The following is a 21,967-nucleotide window of genomic DNA, read 5'->3' as shown; positions in this document are numbered from 1 at the left end:
TTGAAACCGGACTTTCCTCCCGACATTTTAGAAAGGAAGTGATAAGAACAGACGACAACACCAGAAATGACAAAGTAACTACGGAGAGTCCCAAAAAACCGTTGGCGTCGATGGCGCGGAAAAAAGGGAACTGACGTCATCACGCCGACGAGGCCCTAATATGGATCCAGTGACGTCAGCGGGGTCGCGAGTGGAGTCGTACCCTCTGTGATGTCGTCCATGACCTCGCCGGAGTGAAGAGCTACAAAAGTTTCCGTATGGCTGCTGCGCAGGGGATATTCACAAGGTGATGAATCCACTGGCAGATGTATCGATCAGAAAATACAAGAACTTATGCAAGCAACCTATGGACAACCGGTTGAAGCAAGTAGAATAGAAATTCACTGAATAAATTTGTATTTGTATTTGTATTTTGGATTTGTAGAGCGCCTTATCACCCGGGGGTCTCTAAGCGCTTAGCAGAGGGTGGACACAGTTCCGTTAGGAGGGCCAGTTAGACAATGCCCCATGCCTCCTGAAACAGCACCGTTTTTCGTTTTTTCCTGAAGGGTAGTAGCCTTGTTTCTTTGCGTAGGCTCTCTGGGAGTTTATTCCATGCACTGGGGATAGTATAGGAGAAAGTATGCCCGCCAAGGGAGGATAGTTTGAACCTAGGGCAGATCAGAAGTGCAGCATCAGCCGATCATAAGTTCCTGCTGGGAGCGTACGGGACTAGACGTTCCTTGATGTATTTTGGGGCTTGCCCGTACAAGGCTTTATGCGTACTATATAGGCCCTTGAACTTCGCCCGCTGTTTTACCGGCAACCAATGGAGCTTGAGAAAGAGAGGGGTGGCATGGGTCCTTCTTGGTTTATTGAAGATCAGTCTGGCAGCGTCATTCATGACTGTCTGAAGTCTGACCAGCAGTTGTTGAGGGATACCGACTTACAAGACGTTGCCGTAGTCCAGACGTGCCAGGATCAGAGCTGATACTGCTCTCCTGAGCGTGTCCATCGTCAGAAAGGGGGAGAGTTTACGCAGTTGTCTCATTAAGCCCACACATGTGCCTTCTACGGCTGAGACCTGGGCTGACATAGTGAGATTGGCATCTAACAAGAGGCCTAGGCTTTTCACTGCTTCTGCTGGTACTGGGGAGGGCCCGAATTCAGTGGGCCACAGGAGGTCATTCCATGGGCTGGATGCCATCGTAATTGCAAGCACCACGGTCTTGTCAGGATTTATTTTTAATGAGTTGGCCGTCATCCAATTATCAGTAAATTTTAAGATGTTTTGCATTCTCTGATATGCCATCAGAGAATTGTCAATTTGGATGATGATCTGCGTATCATCGGCGTAGTTGTATATGCTGCAGTCCATCTGATTTAGAGCTGAAATAAGGGGCTGCAGGAAGGCGTTAAACAGTAGGGGTGACAAGACTGAGCCCTGGGGGACTCCACATGTAATGCCCACTGCCTCGGATACCAGGTCAGCTAATTGCACTCTCTGAACCCAGTCACCAAGGAAAGATGTCAGCCAGGCATGGGCGGTGCCCTGGATACCGAGGTCCCACATCCGCGACAACAGTAGGTCGTGCTTGACCGTATCAAATGCCGTGGAGAGGTCTAACAGCACCAGGGCACACAGTTTTTTTTCCTGCTCTAAGTCTCAGGTCGACCAGCACGGAAAGCATGACCAATTCCGTGCTATGGTGGGCCCTGAAACCAGCCTGGTTGGGTTCCAACAGAAGGTTGTTTTCAAGATGATGTGAGAGAGTGGTCAACACATGTTGCTCCATAATTTTAGCTAAAAAAGGTAGTTGTGAGATGGGCCTGTAGTTTTTCAAAATCTTAGCATCTGCCCCTGCCTTTTTTAAGAGAGGGATCAGCCGGGCTTCCTTGAAGTTGGAAGGAACCTGTCCAGTTGTAAAAGAGCTGTTCAGGAGCGATAGAATGTCATCCTCCATCCCCGACCAGGCTTGTTTGTAAATCCTCGGAGGACACGGGTCAGCCGGCGAGCCCGATTTGACTCGACCCATCACAGTTTTCACTGTTTCCTTGGTGAGTAGGGGCAGTGAGATTAGGGGCTGAGTGACTGTTGGGATGGTTCTTGTGGTGACTCCCAGTCAATCTAGTCTAGGAGTGGTCTTGATTTCTGTCAGGAGGTCTGCTATCTTGGTGGTAAAGAATGACTGAAATTTTTGGCAGTCTTCTTGCGAGAAGGAGGGGGGCTGTTCCTTCTTTTTCCTCAGTTCTGACAGGACCTTGAAGATTTCTTTCTGGGGATTGGGTGCGGTCGCGATTCTATCTTCGTAAAACTCAGCTTTCCTGGCCCTGATTGCTTGTTTGTAGATGGTGAACTCTTTAGCATATATGGCTTGAGTGCTGGGGTCATATCCCTTGCGCCAGGCTCTCTCACTCCGGCGTAGGGAACGTTTCAGGAGCCTCAGTGCGTCATTGAGCCAGGGTGCACCTTTACCCTTATCTCTGATTTTTACTCTACGAACAGGAGCCACTACATCAATGGTGCTTTTAAGTTTTTGTGACAATTTGAGGCTAGCCCTCTCAACGTCATCCTCTAATAGCCTATTAAAGTGAGAGGGTAGATTCTCTGGAGTGGAGATCAATGTGTCTGTGTTAATTGTATTCCACCTTCCCACGACCTGCCACTCAGCGGGAGGGGCTACATTTTGCCCTGGGAATGCTATTCTTCCCTGCAACAGGTGATGATCTGACCATATGCAGGGCGATATGGTGATAGGGCTCAGCATCGGGACTGATGTCCAGATCAAGTCCAGTGTGTGGCCTTTCTTATGTGTCGAGCCAGTCACCCTCTGAGTTAGATCTAGCGAGGTAATAGCCTCTTCTAGCTGTTTAGACATTGCGTCTTTGGTGGACTCCTCCCAGTGGAGATTGAAATCTCCCATAACCACGAGACCCTCATACCTTGTTCGTAGGTCGTGGACCAGTCCCAAGAACGGCTCGATGAAGGCTGGGGGAGTCCTTGGGGGACGGTAAACAAGGAGTATCACCAGCCAATTGGTAGCAGAACAAAGCTTAACTCCCAGAATATCCGTGCCCTCCAGACTTTCTGCACATATAGTTTCAGTTTTTAGGGATTTATTATAGAGGACGGCAACTCCCCCCCTTCCTGCCATCTTTCCTGTTGTGAATAATGGCGCTGAAGTTAGGAGGCAGTGCTGCCACCAAGTCGGGCATGGACGAATCTTCTAGCCATGTTTCCGGGTCCCCTAACACATCCAGGTTACCTTCTTGGAGTAGTGAAAACCCCTCCAGATTGTGTTTTTGGAGAGAGCGTGTGTTGAGCAGGGCAACGCTCTGTGATGTTACCTTTCCACTTTTGTTCCTTAAGCTTGTCTTGCTAGTGAGAGGCTTAGCTGTGGGTTTCAGCAGCCCCTCCCGCCTAAGTGTCTCCACTGTTTGCGGGCTTATGTGACAGATTTTATTATTTAGCGCAAGCAAGGCTTCCCTGGAGTGCCAGGGCACTGGGCCAGGGGTTATGGCCCCTGGTCCCGGCCTGGCGCGGACGGGCGCAGACGGGCTTGCCTTAGGCGCGCCTTCGGCGCTGCGCCCGTCCGCTGCACTTCTGGGATGATGGCTCCATTTTGTAGTGGCGAGGGCGGGAGGGGCCGAGCACTAGTCTGCTCGCCCTGCTCCTGCTCCTCACCCAAAATGGCGGGACCCCCGGCAGCACCTACTCGGCTGCGGTGGGGGTGGTCAGGGGATGCTTCAGAGTCAAGTTTACCACCTCAACTCTGCATCAGTCCACAACACGGAGAGACACACCGCTATGGCCCTGTGACAATTAGGAAGCGTGGTGAGTATATTTGTTCACTCGTATAATCACTAAACAAATTTGGAAGCAATGATCGAGTTTTTTTAAAAGCAACAATAAACTTTAAAAGCTACGATAAGATTTAAAATATAAAACAATGAGCAGTCGTTTCTCCTTACTCGTCCCGGCTTTCCGCCTCAGGACGCTTCATTCAAAACACTCCACACGCAATAGCAATCATTGGGGGTGTGAGAGGATGGGCTTTTGTAGTGGCGAGGGCGGGAGGGCGGGAGGGGCCGAGCACTAGTCTGCTCGCCCTGCTCCTGACCCAAGATGTCGGGACCCCCGGCAGCACCTACTCGGCTGCGGTGGGGGTGGTCAGGGGATGCTTCCGAGTCAAGTTTACCACCTCAACTCTGCATGAGTCCACAACACGGAGAGACACACCGCTATGGCCCTGTGACAATTAGGAAGCGTGGTGAGTATATTTGTTCACTCGTATAATCAGTAAACAAATTTGGAAGCAATGATCGAGTTTTTTAAAAGCAACAATAAACTTTAAAAGCTACAATAAGATTTAAAATATAAAACAATGAGCAGTCGTTTCTCCTTACTCGTCCCGGCTTTCCGCCTCAGGACGCTTCATTCAAAACACTCCACACGCAATAGCAATTTCCATACCAGTTTTGTAATGCCATACCAGTTTTGTAATGATGCAAGACTCAGTTTGTCTCAAGCACCATAGCAGCTGGGAAATGACAGAGTAGAGGAAGAAAATAAAGCCGCAAAAGAGAAGACTATTATAAACTTACTACAAGCACTGTTCAGATATGCACTTTTCATATAATGAATAATGGGGTGCCCGCTTAAAAAAAGAACAATACAATAGAATAGATAACAGCGATACTCACAGAAATGTGGTTCTAAACAAATGCTGCTGAATTCAGTGATGGGTACCGTAAGTCAAAGGTTTCAGGAGACTGATCTGAGCAGGCATGAGACCAGCTGATAAAACAGAAAAAAAAAATTAAGTAAGGTCTGGTATGAGAGAAAGTAAAAATAATGCTACAGAAGTACAAGACTTGAAGGACACAGGTTTCGCCTAAAACTAGTACAGAGTAGCTGTAGTGTTAAATGTTTCACCCAGATTAGGTATCTCTATAAGGTAACCATGTTGGTGCTCAACACCATAACACGTTGCTTCTCTTTGTTATCTTGTAACCGAGCTCGGCCTTACAAAAAACTGCGATGGCAAGTACAGGCAAGAAAATGTATATGCAAGCCTTGCGGATTGCTGTCAATTATTCTTTTCTTCCCTCTTTGTTTTTACAGACTTCATCAATACTTCCTGTATTTTTCTTTTTAAATGCATTCAACTGTATTTTGAATTACTTGGATTACTATTCATACCAATTGCACCTTTAAAAAAGTTTCAAAGAAAGTATGAAACACAGATTGGCTACTCAACAAAAGCATAATGACTACACATTTGGGCTCAACGTTCTGCTCTAAATGTTGTTTGTAGACTCACTAGGTTCATCAGAATAAATTGACGGCTTTTGATTGGACACATCTGCTCTTTTACAGGTAGTGTTTCAGGTGCTTGATAAGAGCAGCAGGTCAAGAAACAAGGCACATTACTACAAGAACGCTTAAAAGAATTGAGGAGGGGCCGAAAAACACAGACACCCAAAAAACAATCAGGTTAATGCAAATTTAAAGTTAAATGGAGCATTGCAGCAGTAAGAAACAAACATTGGCAACGCCAACAGGTCAGCCTGGCTTTGAAGGAATGCTGTAGCCATGTGTAGCATTACAAGAAGATGGCATGGGAATGGATGAACAATTGTTACTTACCTGTAAACAGGTGGTTCTCCAGTATTGGTGTCTTTCATAGATTCACATGCTTGAATATTCCCCGTCGTCGAAGTGGGAGCCCCATGGTAAATAAAATAGCAATAAAATCCCAATAAAATATGTATATAAAAGCATATCACACAAATTCCAAAACCAGAAATACTTATAAGTACCAGGTTAGCATTAAATGCGTAATCAAATGAGAGAGACCCCATACAGAACCAGGGGATTAGGGAACTAGTAAATAGTAGAAGGAAAGGTATCCCTTGGTGAATCTAATTGGCCCAACCAGATGGTATATGGTTGTTTGTGTTATAGCCCATATATTAGAAGTGAATATCACAAAACAAATTAGTAGATTCTAAAAAGTTCTTCTTTTATTTTAGGTATAGAAATTTTTCATATATTTTGCAAAACGATTTCTTTAAAAACAACAAAACAAGGGCCACCTTCCAGGTTAAAAATTTTAAATCCGCATTGTGGATGAGCTCAAAGGGCGCCTTCATCAATTGCGCCAAAACAACATTGAGATGCCAGGTAGGAGGAGGACGCTAAATGGGCGGGAACTTCCTGGACAGTCCTTTGAAAAATTGCCGAATGACTCTGGAAGAGCAGAGAGAGGAAGACCCATCCTGCCGGAAACGAGATATTGCCGCCAGGAAAACTTTCAAGGTGGAATGGGAAAGTCCTGATTGAGCCAGTTGTAGAAAGAATGGTAAAAGCTGAGCAGGAGTGGAATGGACGGGATGGATGTTGGCAGCTGCACACCAGTGACAGAACTTTTTCCATTTTAATCAATCAATCAATCAAAGACATTTATAGAGCGCACTACTTACCCGGAGGGTCTCAAGGCGCTTGGGGGGGGTGGGGGGGGGGTGCTGCTACTGCTCGAACAGCCAGGTCTTGAGCTTCTTCCTGAAGGAGAGGTGGTCTTGGGTCAGGCGCAGGTCGGGAGGGAGGGAGTTCCAGGTCTTGGCGGCCAGGTAGGAGAAGGACCTTCCTCCTGTTGTCGTTCTCCGGATTCGGGGGACGGCGGCGAGATCGTGACTGGCAGATCGGAGGTGGCGTTTGGGAGCGTAGAAGTTGATGCGGTTGTTGAGGTAGCTCGGGCCTTGATCGTGTAGGGCTTTGTGTGCGTGGGTGAGGAGACGGAAGGTGATTCTTTTGTTGACGGGGAGCCAATGCAGGTCTCTCAGATGTCCGGAGATGTGGCTGTGTCGTGGGATGTCAAGGATGAGTCTGGCCGAGGCGTTTGGGATCCGCTGGAGTCTCTTCTGGAGCTTGGCGGTGGTTCCGGCATAGAGGGCGTTGCCCTAGTCCAGTCGGCTGGTGACGAGGGCCTGGGTGACCGTCTTCCTGGTCTCGGTGGGGACCCACCGGAAGATCTTACGTAGCATGCGCAGGATGTTGAAGCACGACGAGGAGACGGCGTTGACCTGTCTGGTCATGGAGAGGGAGGAGTCCAGGATGAAGCCCAGGTTGCGTGCGTGGTCTGTCGGTTTGGGTGCGGTGCCCAGGGCAGGGGGCCACCAGGAGTCGTCCCAGGCGGAGGGCGAGGAGCCCAGGATGAGGACTTCCGTCTTGTCCGAGTTCAGTTTCAGGCGGCTGGTTGTCATCCACTCGGCTACGTCTTTCATCCCTTTGTGAAGGTTGGCTCTGGCGGCGGCGGGGTCGTTGGTCAGGGAGAGGATCAGCTGGGAGTCGTCGGCGTAGGAGATGATGTTGAGGTTGTGTTGGCGTGCGATGGCCGCGAGGGGGCTCATGTAGACGTTGAAGAGGGTGGGGCTCAGCGAGGATCCTTGAGGGACGCCGCAGATAATTTCGGTGGCCTCTGACTTGTACGGTGGTAGTCGGACTCTCTGTGTTCTTCCGTCGAGGAAGGAGATGATCCATTCCAGTGCCTTCTCCTGGATTCCGACGTTGCTGAGGCGCTGCACTAGGGTGCGGTGGCAGACAGTGTCGAATGCCGCGGAGAGGTCTAGGAGGATGAGGGCCGCTGTTTCTCCGTTGTCCATCAGGGCTCGGATGTCGTCGGTGGAAGCGATGAGGGCGGTCTCGGTGCTGTGGTTGGCTCGGAAGCCAGACTGTGAGGGGTCGAGGGATCCATTCGTCTCGAGGAAGGCGGCCAGCTGTTTGTTGACTGTCTTCTCGATGACTTTGACTGGAAACGGGAGGAGCGAGATGGGGCGGTAATTCTTGAGTTCGGTGGGGTCCGCTGTTGGTTTCTTTAGTAGAGCGCTGAGTTCGGCGTGCTTCCAGCTCTCCGGGAAGGTGGCGGTGTCGAAGGAGTTGTTGATGATGTCCCGCAGGTGGGGTGCGATGACAGCGTCGGCCTTGTTGAAGACGTGGTGAGGGCAGGGGTCGGTCGGAGATCCGGAGTGGATGGAGTTTTAGTTTTAGCTTGTAAGTCTTTACTGTAGACGGAGCTCTCGCATTGGCGAGAACGTCTCTACATGCTGGCGAAATATTCAAATGGGCAAATTCAAGGTGCTCAGGTTCCAGGCCGATAATTTGAGAGAGGAGGGGTCCAGATGACAGATCTGAACCTCGTCCATCGTGAGGAGATCCGCACAAGGATGAAGGAGGATGGGTTTGCACTGTGAGAGAAGCAGCAGTTCCGAGAACCACACTTGTCGAGGCCATCTGGGAGCGATCAGGAGAATGTGGCACGGCTGTCTCCACATTTTCCACAACACTCGAGGAACCAGCGGAATCGGCGAAAAAGCGTAGGCGAATAGATTGCACCAGTCCATCAAAAGGGCATTCCCGGACGACCCTTGATGGGGAAGCCAACTTGCATAGGACGGGCATTTCCGGTTCACAGGTCTCGCAAAGAGATCCATGTTCGGACAACCCCACAGCCGAAAGATGAAGTTCAGAGTCGGCTGATGCAACTCCCACTCGTGGGTCGAGGACGCAGATCTGCTGAGGGAATCCGCCAGGATGTTGGAGATGCCTGGTAGGTGAACCGCTGTCAGGGTGATCTGGTGACGAAGTGCCCAGTCACAGATACTCTGTGCCAGTTGGGAGAGGAGCAGGCTTAGCCCTTCAGAACTCTGTATATTGTATTTTGCAAATTGACAAAATAAAAATATTTTTCAATAACAGTTCAGTAGGATTTGGGTGTGCTGGAATCTGAAAGGTTTACACACCATTTGTTTGAAGACTCTTTATTTGGATTTAGAAAAAAACGGGCCCTATGAGCTTTTCACAGTTTTTTTTTTTAAAGGATAAGCCCATTACTTGAGGAATCCATGTCTCAATGAATTTGATACAAACATTAAAGTACTGGCACTCTGATCCTTCATGTAAGCCAAAAATTCAAATTTTGCCCCTTCTATCCCGGTCTTCCAAATCTGCTATTTCTCCACCAAATGTGAGAAACCTGTTCATAAGAGTAGCACCCTGTTACAGATAGGAAGATTCTCAGTTCACATACAAAAAACTTAACTTAACAGAGGGTCAAAAGGGGAGAAAATATTTAGAGACCTAGTTGTATCTTATCCCCCAATCCAACTATATCAACACATACATGGATACTACTGGTCTATTAGCATGTGGCTAGAAATGGAGATACAGAGGTGCAACGTATTTCAACAGAAGTGAAAGTGTTGTTTCGCAAAAGGAAAGAAAACCCATCAGCCCACCCAATGGCGGAGCATCATCATCTGGGATTTTGTGTGACAAACTGGTATCTACTAGGTATCTCACTTGTTGTTATTGTGAGAGAAAACCTAGTTTTAGATCCACCAGTGATGAGAAGTCATGAAGCGTAGTATGGTGGTGCTGTGCTTAAGTGGTGATGTTAAATCATAAGTGTGAAGCTAAAATTGACTATTATGATGCCAAAAACAGAATTTATTAGGGGGGGTCATCATAATGTCAAGACTAAAAAACACCGTCTGGATAGTATGGAAAATATTAACTAGCATCTGATGGAAAAAATGGTCGACATGTTTCAGCCATGCGTGGTCGAAAACTATACCTATGGCTTTCTTCAGGACCGAATATATAACACTACTACAAAGTACGTGAATTTTGTTTTTACAAAAGAAAAATCAATCCTACCATGTATTGAATTCCAGAAGGTAGGAGAGTAATCTCTAGAAATAGATTTCTTTCCTGAAAAGAGAAACATGTATATACATATATATATATATATATAAACACAGACATTAAGTTTAGGAACATTACAAATACATATAATCGCCACAGTAAATGTACTATAAATTTCAATCAGTTCGACTCACCCAAAATTTGCTTGGGGAATGGGCTCACCTCTCCTGGCACTCGCTCAGGTGAAGAGGCCCCGCTCTATGGAAATTAAAATAAATGGTATGAAGCACATGTTATTCCTCCATCACGTATCATCTCTACAAGGAGGGTCCTTTGCTAGCAATTAAAGAAGCAATGGCCGCCTCAGATGGCCTGATGTTTCTTGCAAGCAGGTTAGAAGGAATTATGCCTAAGATATAAAAAAGGGATATTAAGAATGTTCCTTCATGAGACTTGATTTTCTCTGTTCCTAATCTTAAAAGTAATATTTTCTTGATAAGGGTGCTACTTCATAGGGGGTGTAGGCTCGGCAGGGTTGAACATACACAGTGTAAATTTAGGCCATGGCTTCATGCCAGAGGGTAGGATTGATGTGCAGCTCAGAGAAGGCTCACAGTATAGGTGACAGGCCACTGACATTCATGTAAGACACGGCTACTAGAATTTTGCTGCAATGGACGATCAAATTATCTGACAGTGTTGATAATATTTGTAACAAGATGAGTCAAATTATGCAGCATAATCAGCACAATCATTAGCAGTACAGTTTTGTTATTTTGTATGAATACTGTCCGGTCAACATTTCACCATCATACCACCAGTTTAACACCTGTACTCAGCAATGAACAACCGAAAGGTGACCTGTTAACCCTTACAAAGGATCTGCCACTGTGTGGCTCCCCTTTGGTAAGTTGTGATCAACTTGAGCTACAAAGAATGTTTTGGTGAATGTCTGCAGAATTATTAAGTAGATTCTGCATTATGTGGCAATCATAATTGTACATAAAACAGTGGCCTTAGAAACGTATTGTTCCAGTGGACCTGCTTGTACTGAAGGTCTCATACCTGGGTTCTCCTTCTTTCAGTAGTTTTTGAAAGCTTTACATCTCATTCTCCGATTGCAAGATTTATGTGGACAGAAAGCTCATCTTACATAATAAGTATCTTTCCACTGATTTAATAGACTTGGTTGTTGTGGTTGTTCAGGACTTCATGTATTGATAGAAGAAGCTGAAGTGTGATAGACACTAGTCCCTTTAGTTCCATCCCCACTACATCAGGGAGAATAAAGACTACTACTGACATGGCAGGAATTAATTTCCAGTCGACAAAATTTAGTGTGAAGGGTTTTCCAGAGAAATAGGATAGATAAACTATTTCACCCAACCTTCTGTTACACCATTTCTCTATGCATGGTTAAATATGATAATTACATCTTATCCAGCAGAGTTGAGACCCCGTTCACTCAGTGGCAAAACACGGTCTGGACTTAAGGCACGTATAAACTGGCTTGGTTAAATAACAGGATACGCAGCACAATCCCAATGAAGAACACAAATGGTCTGTACATATCAAAGACCAAGAGGATGGAAACAGGGGCTCATGAGGAAGTGGAAATCAGAAGTACAAGCTGAGAGAATAAGCAGAGAGTCCAGAATTCAGAGCCACACAGTACAACTCAGGCTGCACCAGCCACATTAGGACCTGTAGTTCAAACTTTACAGTAGTTATGGGTTGTCACCAGTAGAGTAGAGAGCCTAAGAAGTCCACTGGTATCTCATTGTCTGGCAAACCTGTTGTTTAGGTTCTGAATTCAACTTCTATTTTGCACCCGTTAGTGTTGATCCCACACCTTTATTTACTTTGTCTCAGACCTCTTGCATTTCAGGCAAGTAGGATAATGGAAGATCTGTTTCCTGTTTCACCTCCTTCCAGCAGCTCTTAGCAAAGACGTCTGTTCTAGAGGAACTACTCGCCTCTCTTGGGCAGACATGCGTGTAAGCCTACAAACTAGTTACAATCCTGCTCTTCGAAACACTGGCATGCTGAAAGTATTGTATGGTTTATAAGCATCTGCTCATTATGAAGGCTTCTCAAATGCTGTGGAATAGGTCCTTTTCATTAGGTGGACTCTGGAGGGGAGAGTCTACTTCCCTGCGGTCGAGGGTTGTTGCCCAATGCTAGCACCTTCAATGCTAAAGGTATTCTCCCCCTGTGCTGCATTCCCTGATTTACCATTGTTAATGACGAGCTCAGCTCGTCATGAGCATAGCTCAACCGTGCCTCATCGAAGGGGTTAAAGAACTGGAATTTTCTCAAGTTCAGGCAGCTTTGAAAGTAGAAGTCTTGGACATGTTTCAGTCCAGCGCATCACTGTTGGCCACTCCATGTTCAGAGTAGGACCTTCATTTTAACCTAGTTACTCTAGCAGCACTGTGCTGGTGAAAATCAGAGGGGATCCTTGAGTGCAGCAGATAGCATGGAGTGCAAGGAATTTTCAGACGTGACCTTCTTCGTAGGTTCAAGGTTGCCAGGAGTTCCCAGTGGAAAGCGGAGCTTCACCACATATAGTGTCCAATCCATGGTGGCAGTTTCTCTATTGAGAATCATACAAACTTCCCACTCCAAGGTGTAGAGAAGTCCTTCTTTGAGGTTAGTGTCTGTTTTTTGCATACAAACGGCCACACTTGGAAAGGGTGGATTTAATCACACTCAATGCCCCATTGCTATATATCTTTGGCACTGATTTTATTCAGAAGATTGTGATAATTTCTTGTAATTTTCCCCTTCCTGTTGCAGAGTGTAGCGTTTGCTATTTTTGTTTTGTTTTTGTGTTCCTGTAAGCAGTTTTGTATCTGCTTTCTTGTGAGTTATCTGACTCTGAACTTATTATTCTGCTTTGCTCTTTCCTCCCTTCTGGTGTCAAGAGGACTTTGGTGCTTTGGCAATCATCGCCTAAGCAATGCACAACAATCAATATCCACTAAGACTGGCAAAGGATCTTTTTTCCTCCCCTTGTGTTTATTTCCTCCTCCTGCTGACGTTTGAAATGAAACATAGGTTATTCTGTTAAGGATAGCTAAGTGGTGGGCGCGGCCAAGCCGAGCTGCAAAATGGCCGCTTAGATAAGGAGCTCTGCCGGCCGAGCATAACACCGACAAAAATACTGCTTTTATCCACACATCCCATCGTTGCCCTGCATAAATATTTTCCCAATTCTAAGCTGCTCAAAAACACCTGCTTTCCGGTGTACAAATCGCTGCTGAAGACCTGGACTGCTGCTGGCAGTGGACGGCCTGGCTGGAGACGGAGAGAGGCCAAGCGAGGCACTGCGAAAGCCGGACTTCAGCGGATTCGGAGGCTGTGGAGGTGCGCCTGTGGCCATAATCCGGCTCCCACAGGAGCGGTACTTCTGGTGTCCTGCTGAAGGTCTTGCAGTGAGCGGGAAGGTCGGTGGGGGTGCTCGGCGGTGCCTCGAGGGCATGGACGGCTCTTGGCGCGGCTGCAGCAATCGAGCGGGGGAAGCGAGGAATGGGACTGAGTGCGGTGCTTGCGTGGCAGAGTCGGCACAAACGTGAGGAGACGGCTGCTTACTGCCATGGAAGTTGTGCTGACTGGATCACAGCGGAGGGCCTCCACTGCGGCCAGTAAACATCATCCCTCCCTCGGGGCAGTTGGTGCTGTTGTGAGGCACGGCGGGCAGGATGTGGTCGGCCGCACGCGGGGAGGAGCGCCCTCGGGGCGGCGGCGGATGCGGGCTGAGGCACTCCCCCGCTCAGCCCAACATACCACGATTAGGTTCTGGAGCGGATGTAAATCCCGGGAAGGCAAAATTGACCACCCTAGTACTCGCCGCTATACACAAAATGGCAGTCGTGGATAGTTATGTTCCCCGCTACCGCGAATAGATCAGGTTGCAGACCGGCTGTGCCCCCACTATGCATGAAGTGCTGCATCTATCTGCACAGACCTGCTGAGATTGGTGAGTCCGGGATTTCAAACCTGTACAGGCCGCATATAAGTCCCTCAGGCTCTGGAGGCAGGGCCTGATGCACCAACTACATTAGCAATCCTGTCCATTTTAACTGATACAATCGCGGTCAGAGTGAGGAGCCTGAAATACCTAATAGACATCCAGCCATTTCCACTCTTGCACTTCAACACCTCGCTCACCACAAATGGTATTGCCGCAACGCAGGTCAACAATGGGGAAAGGCGACAATAATCAGCCAAAGCTCACTTTCGACAGGCGCTCCACCCGCAATGAGGAAGGCGATGTCATGTAGCAAACGGTGGTACCGGAGACACAGCTGGAGCATGATCAAGACAACAATGTTAAAACAATGCTACGCGAAGTAAGAGGCTGCTTGAAAGGAATAGACGCTAAAATAGACTCGCTTGCAGTCCGTATGACCATGTCTCACGTAAAGTTGACAAACACAAGGCGCAGTTGACAGAGCTGGAAAAAAGAGTTTCAGACACCGACAATCACCAAGCTTAAACACACAATCATCTTCTGCAGATGGACATGGTCCTGGAGGTCATAAAGGCGTGGAATGAAGATCTTGAAGCCCGCTCACGGAGGAATAACGTTCGAATAACGGAGGTGCCGGAGTCCACGACCATATCAAATATGGAGAAATATGTGGAGAGTATGTTGCAGGATTTGTTCGGGACGGACCTTTCCGCTATATTCCTGATAGAGCGGGCCCACCGTACCTTGGGGCCCCGGCCCCCACCAGGTGGCCCCCCGAGACCCATAGTGGCCCGCCTACTTAATTACAGGGACCGGGACACAGTCCTCCTTCTTGCACCAGAGCGTGGCGAGCTCCAATATCAGAATATTGCCATCTCACTGTACCCAGACACAGGCGGTCCAAGCAGCAAGGAGAGAATTTCCACTGGCCTAGAAATTGCTGCAGAAGGGAGGTCTTAACTACGCCATGCTCTATCCTGCAAAGCTTCGTGTTCAGGCAAACGCATCTTTTTCATGGAAGCAAGCGCCGCGCTGAAGAATGCCAAGCAACGGTCGAGACAACAACGAGACCAGAAGCGGGACACTGACAGTCCGGCACAGAGTCAGCTAAGTGACAATGACTAATGCATTTATAACGCCATAGCTTCATACTTGGCAGTGCCTTCCTCCTTTTAAATGTGTGGCAGGACAAATCTAATATGTTGCATTAGTTCAGTCGAATGTGGGCAGGGACAATTATCTTACTAGTGCTTCCTGACGCTCGGCCACCCTGTTACGTTGTGACGGAGAAGTATGCCAGCAACCTCATGCCCCTCTGGGATGATTTCCCCAATTACCTAAATCTGGAAATGTTAGAATCCGGGGGTGGATAGTTCTAAGACTCAATCTGATTTGGGGGTTGAAGTGGGAGGTGGGTGTGGCGTAACTGTTTGAAGTTGTTTGTGGTTCATTGCAAAGTGCTTCATTTTTTAGTTCTGTACAAAATTCTTTATAGACATGGCACACACCTCTTTAGAGGCCTTCTACAACATTGGGGAACACCACAAACCATGATCACACTGTCTACAACCAGGGATACATATTCTTCAATATACTTATGTCGTCATAAACTTGTCTGACATGGAACGTACGCGGTCTAAATGACCATAGAAAGACACGTCTAATACAGTCCCATCTTCTGCGGCACTTGGCTGCGATATGTCCCCTCCAGGAGACACACCTCACAGCAATTACCTGTACTAGGCTGCGATCTCACAGGTGGAGTGAAATATTTACCTAATGCTACTCCAACTACTCTTGTTTCATAGGCAGGTTCTAATTGACAATGTATACGGGCCATATGTGGACGATCCCTCCTATCAAAAGCTATGGCATGCCATCCAGTCCATGGGAGACGCAGCCTTACTCTGGGGAGGGGACTTTAACACAGTAATGTCCATCGAGTGTGATAGAGTAGGAGCCTCACGTACACACCACCCACTAGCAGCTGCGGTTTTACAACAACTGGTAGACGACTACGGACTAGTGGACACCTGGCGAAGCCTCCACCCCCAAATCCTGGAGGGAACTTATATAACATACCACCACAATGCCTGGTCGAGGCTGGACTTCTGGCTCACTTCCCCAGAACTACACTCCTGGGTGTTGGACGCCTCCCTTCATGCCCGCACACTGTCTGACCACTCCCCAGTTACTCTGATCCTACCGATACCTCAGCCATATAGACAGTCCTTTGCCTGGCGCCTGCCCCCTAACGCGCTACTAGATGCAGCATTCAAAGAGGAACTGCACACACAAATTAAAGAATATTTTGATAAAAATACTGGCTCTGTAGATTATGTTGGAACACTGTGGGAGGCCTTCAAAGTTGTCACGCGTGGATATTGCATAGCGGGGCAAAAAAGGGTGCTCAGGGTCATCAGAGATAGCATGAAATACCTAGAATTGGAGTTGCACAGGCTTGAAACACAATAATACACAACACCATCGGTGGGACTACTGAGGCAGATTTGCAGGAAATTGACAGCATATCAGGAAGAGGCGGACAGGGAGGTGAAGTCTTACACAAATACGCAATTGTGAGGCAATATGGCGAAGGGGACAGGCCGGGAAAAACACTTGCGAACCTACTGAAACCACCTTGGGGAGCCACTTTTATTTCCACACTCATTACCACCACCAATGAAACAGTACACTCTCCCCCAGACATTTTAAACACTAAGCACGATTTTTATCTACAATTGTACAGCTCGCAAGCAGCACCCGCGACCTTGGCATTAGATGATTACTTTGACTCTATAGGGCTTGTATGGTTCAACAATTTACACAGAGAATATCTTGACATACCATTCACGGTGGAAAATGTGCGGCGAGTGATCGGTGAAATGAGAGCGCCAGGGACAGAAGGTCTAACCGCGCAATTTTATAAAGACTACACTGAGGAACTTGCCCCCCACCTGCAGGAGGTGCATCAGGAGGCATTGGAGAGCGGTATTCTCCCTGCATCGATGAGAGAGTCGATCATTATCGCCCTCCTGAAACCTGATAAGGACCCCCAGTGTTGCGACTCTTACCGTCCTCTTTCATTGATAAACCTGGACGCCAAGATCTTTCCGAAGCTTTTGGCTACTAAACTCCAACCACTGCTCCCAACGATAGTCTTGTAGGACCAATCCGGCTTTGTACCGGGCAGAGCAACTTCGCATAATATCAGAACCTTATTCGGAATGCTGCACTACCTAGCGCCAAACCTACCTGCTGCCGCTGCGCTGCTCGATGCCTCGAAGGCATTTGATTCATTGGAATGGGGGGTTCCTCTTTCCCCTGCTAAATAGAATAGGTCTAAGCCCGACCTTCATAAAACAGATTCAATTCCTTTACATACAGCCCACAGCGCGATTATGGATAAATGGGTTGATGTCGGGGCCGATCGCCATAACCCGTGGCACTAGGCAGGGTGCTCTTTGTCACCCCTGCTGTTTGCAATTGCGACCAAGCCCCGAGATACATGCCTACGCCAACACCAGGCCAACAGGGATAATGGTTTTACTACCAGGGCCTTTACTGTATCTATGTACGCGGATGACATCACGCTGTTCATGGTGCGCCTCGAAGACAACCTGGCCCCCATGATAAGGGAGGTGATCCGATATGGTGGGCTAGAAGGAGAACACATTAATTGGAGTAAGTCTGCGATACTTCCCCTCAAGTCCGTCACACAGAAATTCGACACTGAATATTCGGTGTGGTGGGCTTCAGAACCAGTCCAATACTTGGGAGTATGCTATTCTCTGACATGCAGGAAATTTGGACTGCCAATTATGGGAAGGTGGTTGCCTGGATTGGAGAGGATCAAAAGATGGAAGACACTAACATTATCACTAGCGGGCCTAATAGCAACAGAATAATGATCATATTGACCAAATTATTATATATTTTCGTGAATCTGCCGCTCACACTCCCACTGCACTTTTTTAGAAGATTACGGTCACTCATGATCGAACTGGTATGGGCTGGGGCCCACCTCGTATCGCATGGGAAGTGTTCACATTACTGCAGGAACAGGGTGGAATGGCAGCCCCGGAATTTGTCTTATATGCTTACAGCGCACAGGCACAATTCCTGTATTTCTGGGTACACCCAACGCCATAACAGCCACACGTAGCAATAGAAATTGACCGCGCAGCTTCCTTACTAACCTCAACAGCCCTTTATCAACCACATAAAAGCCCGCGGGGGAAATAGACACTATACAACTAAGGAGATGGGCATGGGAGGGTATTAAACAAGCTCACTTAGAGATATTATACGCACCTTCTGTACCACTTTTTAATAATCCCATGTTCCCTCCATTACTGGAGAGAAAAGCGCAAGAACGCCCCAGCATACACAACTTAGCAACGGGTGGCGACCTTTACTCTAATGACACATTTATAACACTTCAACAAATGTGCTCCACAGTGAAACCGACGGCACTCGACGCGCTATTGTATTACCCGCTCCGCGCGTCCTGTAGAAGTGAGCTCCCTACATTTCTGGAACCTCCGCCCACCCTGCTGGCGCTAGAAAATGTGTTGGTGGTGAAATCGGGACGGAAACTTATATCACGTATTTATAAACACACGCAAAAAGCCTCCCCCATAATTGTTCGCCCCTCCTATGCTGCTTTGGATACGGAATTGGATGCTCCCCTCACAGACATACAATGGCAGCTGTGTTGCCAGCAGCTAGAACACCTGTCGCCCAATTATCGCCTCCGGCTTATACACTTTAAATTCTTGCATCGTCTGTACTGCACCCCCTTACACCTGTACAAAATGGGATTGTGGGAGGACGATTGTTGTTGAAGATGTGGCTCCCCCCCCAGCTAACTTTACACACTTAGCCTGGTACTGCAGGCCCATAGCGCGGTTCTGTCTGGAGGTTTACTAACAAATTAAGGATTTTACTGGCTAGGACATCCCCCTCACGCCATTCACGTGCCTGCTTGGAGTGTTGGAGACTGTGCCTCCAAAGTTGAGCAAACTGACCTCCATGCTCCTACCGATGGCAAAAAGGCAGGTGGCTTTATATTGCGTTGCACCCCAGTTAGCCAAACACTGGATATGACAAGTCACTTACTGCAGCACACATCTTTCCACATATTGGGAGCTCCAGCCACTCAGATCCCGACCCAAGGATATCTGGGAACCACACGTCACTTGGCTGAATTCTAGTAATGTAGATGTGTAATGTAAAGTATGCATGCCAGGTGTACCCAATGAGACCACTTCACAATGGAATCGTGAAGAGTTGGTGCGGTGTAGAGATGCCGAAATGTCTGTTAGTTTCTTTGTGTCTACTGATGTTTATTATTGCAGATGGGACTTTGGAGACCACAGATTTTATGGGAGAAAGCCAAACCCAGCTATGTCAGCTCAATTCTTATAGTACAGCACTGCAATGTGGTTATCTCCTGGTTTGTTGTTTCTATGATGAAAATACTAATAAAAAAATAATTTAAAAAATGTAATTAAAAAAAAGAAGAGCTAAGTGTTTACTGGGAGTCTTAACGCTCAGGCACGCTTGAAGTGCAGGTAACAGATATACATCATCTCTAGTCTTTGTCGGGTGCGCCATGCCTTTATCACTGTCACATCTGCTAAGGTGCTGAAGGGATGCGCTGGACGCGATAGCTGAGCGTCAGGTCCAGCCTTAGCCCGATTGGTCAGGCGGGCATGTGCAGGCTCTCACACAGACTAAGCAGGGTGCATGTTGAAGCTGGATTCTTTGGCATCCTGAAAGGCAGCGCCATCTTGAAATTATACACAGACCTATCCAAGATGGCGCCTCTCCTATTGTTTCCTATGTGTGAGTTCCCAATCCAAGATAGTTGCTATTTTCTTCCTCTAGCTTGCTTCCTGTTCAAGATCTATTAACCAGTGGCAGCTGGCATGTAAGGAGGGTGGTGAGACAGGAGGAAAAAAATATAAAAGTTCTAAATAAATTTTAAAAAGAATTACACTTACCTGCAATCCTTGAGCGATTACTCCTCGCTCGGGTCTTCTGTTCCCCAGGCAAACAGGGACCAGGAAGCTGCAGTAAGCAGCCCTGGCACTACTTTCATGCAGCATGAAAGCAGCACTAGGTTTGGAGGGAGCAGCCTCTCTCCCCGCTCCTGGGGACACTTAACCCAGCTGTCGAAGACAGCTGAGTTAGAGAGGTTTAAACTGTGCATGTCTGGTGGCCATTGCAAGACCGCCAGCCAGCTAAAAAGACATGTGCACTTTAAACCTTAGTGTTCTGCCTGTCCATCACTGCTTTCTGTTGCTGCCTGACTGGCAGCTGCAGAAACCTCCACTCAGGACAGGGGTTTGAAAAGAAAAAAATGGTTATTAACATTTTATTTTTCTATCCATGGATGAATTTTTTTAGTGGGGTGACGCACCTCCACCTTAAAGGATGAGCTGCCCCTGTAATTAATAGTATATAAGGCTAAAGGAGCTGGTCAAGAGTGTGTAACAAACGTCCTCGTTATGCATAAAGGCTTAGTTTGTATCCAGTGCTCTTGCTATTGTTTCTGCCTTTTTTTGTACCTTATGCCAAGTAAGTCCTTACCGTGGTCTTCATCCCTTCTGGATTGTCTTGCTGGAGGTTTTTGTGTCTTTGGGATTTCCTCCTCCAGAACAAGGGCTTCTGCTAGCTTGGGATCTTCACCCTGTTGGCAGGGTGGCTTCGAGAAGGGATCACTCTTTCTTCAACGTCAAGGTTTCCAAGACATTAAGATGACCACCAGGCTTGGCAATTGATAGATTGAAATGCCAAAGGGACTCTGTCCAGTCAGCTACTATGGATCCTATGCAAGATCTACAAGAGACCGTTCAACGACAAAATGTACAATTGTAGTGTAGCTCTGATAGTACCCTTTCATACAGGACCTACGCTGTTTACGGATAACAAATACTGTGGGCTTGGTGGCAAACAGAGTCTGTACACCCACACCGAATATGTCAGCCTTATATTTTTGCATTAGCTAGCTCGCAGTGCCACTAGAATCTCCTGTTATCAGAGAGATTAATTTGTGCAATTTAGAACATAAAACCTCAGACTCGTGGAAACAATATACTACTTTTTACCCAGTTACTCTTGCCTGCTTGTTTTGCTCTCAGAGAAATACACAGAAGAAACAGTTGAGCGTGTTTACAATAAGAATTTATTGTTCCAGAGTTCTTCTCATGTAAAATAAGTGCACGGCTACAACTGTCGTACAGTAGCAGAGATATAGAACCAGCAGTGCAGTGAGTAGAAAAGAAATAGTATTGTTCTACTATTTTACAATAGTCATGAACACATACATGAATGTGAAAATGCATTTATAAAATAAAGTGCGTACTTCTAAGATGCTTGTATAGATGTATCTAAGTGTACCTAGCATGTGAGTAGGTGCGAATAGAGCATAAGTCTAAGAGCCTACGTCTAAGAGCCTTCTTCTAAGAGCCTAAGTCTAACAGCCAAGAATACCACTAGGATTTAGTCAAACCCCAACACCTGAATAGTTAAGAGTGTGAGACTGCGTCCTCGACTTGAGCTGGACACCCTGCAAGGGATCATCAGACCACTGTGAGCTGGAGTGATGTCATGTCAGAGCTGCAGGGTCTCTGGTCAGTATGTCAGCCTTGAAGTCTCGGTTCCCGCCTGAAATGATAGCAAGAGGTGCTGTATATTGTGAGAAGTTGGCCTGGTATATAATGCTCACTAATTCTAGTGATCACTTTGTACCATGCCAAGCAACCCTTATGATGATTGGTTGTAAGTCAACCTTATAGACCAGTTATCCTAGTGGTAACGTGGACAAAGCAGTCTTAGGCTAAACTCTGAAAGGCATGTGAAGCCAGCTGTATTACCATACACAACCCCCTTCAATACCAAATGAAAGGACACCACACAGATATATATTGAAAATATATATTGATTTATTAACTAAAAGTATCCCCTGGACTCTTTATGAGCACAGAAGCACAAGCGTTAAACACAAGACAGTTTAAAATACACAAAAGTTGCACAATATGGATGAGCCCTAGGGGCCACCTAAACCATATACTAAGAAAGTGGTATAAGGGATACCAATCTGAAAGGAAACAGGCCTAGGGCCTTGGGAATCGCTGGAGCTATTCGGGACTAGCAGTGACTAAGTCGGGAAAGGCCCGCGGGACTCGGGTGCAGTGTTTAAAGTGCACGCACTCACCAATGCAAAGTCTATGGTGCGTAAAAAGTACAAAGTTAGTTAGTTCGGAACCTTCCGAGTGACCTAGAAAGCTGAAACTTGA

The 21,967-nt window shown here is 47.1% G+C and overlaps 1 long non-coding RNA gene across 1 annotated transcript in view; it reads right to left on the bottom strand.

The window, feature by feature from the left end:
• Positions 1-21,967, bottom strand: part of LOC147707896 (uncharacterized) — a 457,867-nt gene that overhangs the window by 140,266 nt on the left and 295,634 nt on the right. Inside the window, exon 3 of the long non-coding RNA XR_015296477.1 lies at positions 4,684-4,777. This is a non-coding gene — a long non-coding RNA (uncharacterized LOC147707896). The remainder of the gene's footprint in view (positions 1-4,683; positions 4,778-21,967) is intronic.

This window comes from Lissotriton vulgaris, chromosome 6 (assembly GCF_964263255.1).
Source record: "Lissotriton vulgaris chromosome 6, aLisVul1.2, whole genome shotgun sequence".
Lineage (NCBI taxonomy): Eukaryota > Metazoa > Chordata > Amphibia > Caudata > Salamandridae > Lissotriton > Lissotriton vulgaris.
This window is presented reverse-complemented; position numbering and strand designations above follow the sequence as displayed.